Source organism: Astatotilapia calliptera, chromosome 4, assembly GCF_900246225.1.
Source record: "Astatotilapia calliptera chromosome 4, fAstCal1.2, whole genome shotgun sequence".
Classification (NCBI taxonomy): Eukaryota; Metazoa; Chordata; class Actinopteri; order Cichliformes; family Cichlidae; genus Astatotilapia; species Astatotilapia calliptera.
Genome location: NC_039305.1, coordinates 17,572,937 through 17,578,291, shown reverse-complemented (window position 1 = coordinate 17,578,291; position 5,355 = coordinate 17,572,937). Strand labels below are relative to the sequence as shown.

The following is a 5,355-nucleotide window of genomic DNA, read 5'->3' as shown; positions in this document are numbered from 1 at the left end:
AAGTTTATGGCCAAAGTTTGAATATGGGCGTGTCTGCCCCACTGTAGGGTGAGAGGTTGCAGTAGTGTCTGTAATATAGGAGCTGGTTACAAATGAATTTCAAATAGTGTACACATTTATTCAGTGGCAGTGTTTTCTTGTATGATTTGTTTGGTCATTCAAGTTTCCTTATTTAAAGGCGTTCTATAGTTACTGTCATCATATAATAACTTTGAGATCATTCATACATAGAAAGATGTGATTGTGTGTGTTACAACTCAGACTTTTAGTTTCATTATCTCAAACTGTAACTAAAATTGAGTTTCATTTTTGATTTGATTTGTACTAAAAGTCTGTGAAACACAAAGAAAACCATGTAAATGTTGGCATAAAAGTATTTTAATGAATGAATGTGTGCAGTCGACCAATGAGTCAGAAGTCAACACTTTAGCAGTGAGTGACCCTGTAGAACTTTGTTTAGGATTACAGTACTTCTCTCTTTAGTTATATTAGTACACTTTTAATACTGGAGCGTGACACCATACTGGAGGAGAAGTCTGTTTTCAAGGTGTTTGCTCTTTGCTTACATTGTGGAAATAAAATCATCAAAGAGCTCAGAGTCAGGGCGTCACGAAGCACAGCATCTGAAACTGACAAAATAATGTTACAGGATCAAATGTCATCTAACTCTAAGCTTTACAACATTCTTCATGAAACATCTCCAAGCTGTAAAGAAACAGTCACTGTGGATCAGGGGCATCAAACATAACACCCAATAGAAAATGAATGCTTAAAACAGGCAGCAACAGGAGCCAGCGTTGTAACAGAACTGTAATAAATGAAATTGATGTACATAATAATCCAAATGAAAATCTAAAGAGGAGACAACAAGTTTAGAGACTCCTAAAGAAGAACCATTGTTGACTGTGGATGTTTGGATGAAAGTGATGCTCAGTGACGAATGTGCACGAGTCAAGCAGATGATGCTGAAATGTTCATTTATTGCTGTTCCAATGACACAAAGATGACTGATGATAATAAGCACATTTCCCCAAAATGGACTATATGATGAATAAACCCATTGTAAGGAAAGGCATGAAATATGAGACCATGTGGTGTTAATTTAACAACTTACACGATTATTGAAATAGAAAGGGATATAGTTGGAGACGATCTAAGACAGTTTGTTTGAGCAGCAGGCAGCAGCGCTACTAAATGTCATATCACCCTCTTTATTTTCACATCAAGGCACCACAGGATGAGCGGCTCTACTGCAGATACCTGCCAGGTTCATATTAATTAAACATGTCAGGTATAAATTTAGGGCCCAAACTTTCTCAGTGATTTATCTGAAGTAAGTTTAAAAAAAAAATTTAATATCTTACTGGAAGTCTGTGCAGTGAGCTAAGAATCAGAGTGATATGCTCTTTAATAAAAATATCGTTGCAGTAGTCAACCAAAAAATAAATCAGTAAATCAGCTGTTCTTTTAAAAAAAAGCTAATTCGGTTACAGCCTTAAATATAGATGTCATCTGCATTGTGGAATTCACATGGTAAATAATCCCGACCTTCTAAGTTTTATTTAACAATCTGAGAATGGTTCCCATAAGACTCTAATAATGCCAGTGTCTGTATTCAGGCAGATATAATTTAACCCCTTTAATAAGATCACTGTCTTCACAGTGACGAAGGCTTGATTGGAAAACACCATAGTTGCAATTAATATTCAAATAGTAACTATTTTGATTTTAAAAGTTCTTTCGCAATAATCGTACCAATTATGTAAAATTTCAAATCCATAATAATCATAATAATTATATTATATTATATTATATTATATTATATTATATTATATTATATTATATTATATTATATTATATTATATTATATTATATTATATTATATTATATTATATTATATTATATTATATTATATTATATTATTTTATTCAAGAGGGATTTGACAATGGGAAGTTTTAGCGATGCAAACACAGCACATTCTGTGTGCTGATACTGATTTTAATTAAATTAATACTTGGGCAAGTTTTCAAGATACAGAAGACCAAAAACAAAAAATAATAATAATAATGAAAATCAAACAGATTGAATAACCGACCCAAGTGAACCAATCATTCTGACGTCTGTTGTGAGAGGAATGGTTCTCCTGCATCACAGTGAACAGCAATAGTCCAAGACAGGCAACGTAGCCCCACGTGTTTCTTGTGTTTCTTTCCTCTGAAAACTGGGAATCATCTCTGAGAGACATCAGTAAGTTAATAGGGTCCAAGAAAAACCTCCTCAATGCTCTTAAGAGGTTAGTAGTGACCCGATATGTATGTAGTGGATCATAATCTGTCCCTCGATGTTCAGATGTCTCATAATGCTGTGTGATATAGACTCGGTCTATTCTCTGTGAAGTTCGCCGTCCCACATTCTGCTCCCAGACTCTGATTATGATCCGAGCCCTGTTGCCGTACTCGTGCTCTGATTGAGGGTGAGTGACATAATGTGGAAGTCGCAACGATCCTTGTTGATGGATATTCCCAAGACTGTAGTAGTGATATCCCCACGGCAGTGGGTTTAACAGCTGTTCATTGTTGCGATAATGATGTGAGCCATAATCAAAACTATTTGGGTCAAAGGTCAGACTTATGTCACCGTTTATGTCAATGTCAATTTCACTGGCAAACCAGCGGAGCAACCAAATGCCCTGCTCAGGCACAGACTGGCCAAAGCCTACTGACCTCAGATCAGTGATTGAGTTGAGCTTTCTTACAGCTGACACAGAGCTGAAGGTCAGGAGGAGAGCCACACAGCAGCTCATCATTCTTCCAAACATCTTCATCCTGTGGAGATTTAAGAAGTCACTGTTTTTATTGTTCATGCATACTTTATATTATTAATTATATTGTGATTAATAGGATAATCATGATTAAAACAGCTTTAAATGTATTCCTAGTTTATAATTTGATAATCATTCAGCCACACAAACACTGAAACAGGTTTTACTTGTTTGTCTCCTCTCTGGTTTATACCATCTATTATGGGTTGGAATTTAAAATGTTGTTTTCTTCAGTTGAAATCAAAAGTTACTTTTTTAATATTAGAGTTTACTTTTAATTAAGAGGGTGTTAAGAGAGGCTTGTTAGTGAGAAATGTTGTTTTCTCAAACAGCTTTAACTTTGTGACATAAAGAGAGAAAATCACACTAATAACTTGTATCTGTAACTTGTTGGCTGAAGCCTCCTGTCAGCTTCAGATAAATAACAGGGAAGGATCGCTCAACACTCAGTTTACAGAGGATTAATTAAACAAAGCAAACTAAGTAATTCTTTAACAAAGAAGTGAAGCATATTTTATAGCCATGACCAAACATGCTTTTATTTTATTCATTACACTGCTTTTAAACCAGAATTTTATTTATGTTGTCAGGTGTGGCTCAGAAACGAGTCCAGTATCTAAAGCAGTGCGTGCGACACGACAACAACCAGGTTTCATGATACTCACCTCTCCCTGTGTCAGAAAGTTAAACTGATTACGTTTGTCAAAACTGTAATATTGCAGACTTATAGATCATTTTTCATGTAAATATAAAATAAATGCTGCATTAGAGACGAGGGTAATCAGTCATGTGAGTGAAAGTAAGCAAAAATGAATCCAAAAGGAAATGAGAGAACGTACCTGTGTAAGTCTGCTGCTGTTGTTGTGTGAGGACAGTCGTAGCTCCCTTTATGTTTTGCTTTTCTTGTAAATGAAACCAGAGAAACAAGCTCTGCTAGTCGTGAAGAGGAAGTTTGATATTCCAAATATTTGGATGAGGCTATTAAAGAGCAACACCATCATGGATTTAAGGGTTTCTAGCTTAGCAGTCACGTAAAAGACCATTTTATGTCCAAAGTTTCAATATGGACATGTCGACTGTAGGGTGAGAGGTGTATTAGAATAATTCAGCCTTCTGGAGATCGTGTCAGCAGGGATGGTTAAACTTTATTTGCCTCCAGCAGCAGGCTCACTGAGTCTATTTGTTTTAAGAAATGTGTGAGACACAAAGAAAGCAATGAATGTGTGTGTTGAACCAATGAGTCAGAAGTCAACACTTTAACAGAAGTTAACACTTTAAAACACTTTTAAGGACTTACAGTGCTTCTCTTCTATGTTATATTAATCCACCTTTAACATTGTGTAGCCGGTCTGGCCTGAAACTCCGATCGGACACTTTTATCTTTTCATTGATGGAAAGTTGGTTTTGTGGCTCCATCCCGCAGAGCTGATCCATCACTTACTGTTGAAGAAAGCTGGAACCAGCTTAATGGAGAATTACTGAATCAGCTGGTAGAGTCTGTATCTCAATTCAAGACATTTTAAAATCCAGGGGAGGTGCCAACAATGCAGGCCTAGATGTTTGCTGTATTTTATGGAGCTACTAAATCAAATTATTATTATTTTTTGTCACTTAAATGGTTTATTTCCTACAAAATAAAAACCCTGAATCAACATCTGTCTCAGGTCAGCCAATAAGAGGCTATGCTGAAGTGCATGCTCTCCTCTTTGAACAAGATAATGAGTTAAATGTTATCTTTTATAGCGGCAGGAAACAGGAACTACAGCAGAGGTCATCCTTATTCTCAGATATATGTAGGTTATAATATAAACATAATGAAAAGAGCCAGACAGGCTGAAGGAGCTGTTATCGCCAATATGCTTTCATATCAAGGACGGACTTAAGTGGGAAAGATTTTGAAGCTATTAAAGGTTTAAACGCTCCTGTCAATGTTCCCTCTAAGGCAGCGGTCTCCAACCTTTTTCGCGCCACGGACCGGTTTGTGCCCGACAATATTTTCACGGACCGGCGTTTAAGGTGTCGCGGATAAATACAACAAAATAAAACTAACACCGGTACCGAAAAAAAGAAGATTTATTCATAACATACGTAAAAAGACCCAGGAAAACCGAGTTAACGATAAAAACAATAACAAAATAACGAAAAGAAAAGAGGGCGATGACATTAATGCCAAGGGTTCTGAACTTATGTTTTGTTTTCACAGTGAACTGATGTCACTCATGTTGCAAAGACACTCATGCAACTTTGGTCAGCCACCAAAATGTTCATATAGAGATTATTGGGAGCAGCAGAAATGTTGGCCATGATGACACATTCACATTTGTCCACCCAACACCCCAACTGATTGTCTTGTAAGTAGAGAAACAACTTCCTAAATGAAATTCATCTACCACAGTGAGCAATCTAGTTTCCTCCAGTGCTGGAATCAGGCATGACAGACAGCATGTCTCAGAGACCAGCTCAGTTACTGCAGATTAAACTGAATCATGTCTTAATTCAGCCTTTTTCTACTATTGGACGTTGGCACTGCATGA

The 5,355-nt window shown here is 36.5% G+C and overlaps 1 long non-coding RNA gene across 1 annotated transcript; it reads right to left on the bottom strand.

The window, feature by feature from the left end:
• Positions 1-360: 360 nt before the first annotated feature.
• On the bottom strand, positions 361-3,713 carry LOC113020902 (uncharacterized). The gene is made up of 3 exons (XR_003272246.1): positions 3,661-3,713; positions 2,724-2,825; positions 361-629 (listed from the first exon to the last, which is right to left on the bottom strand). It is a non-coding gene; the product is annotated as an uncharacterized LOC113020902 (long non-coding RNA).
• Between the last annotated feature and the right edge of the window lie 1,642 nt (positions 3,714-5,355).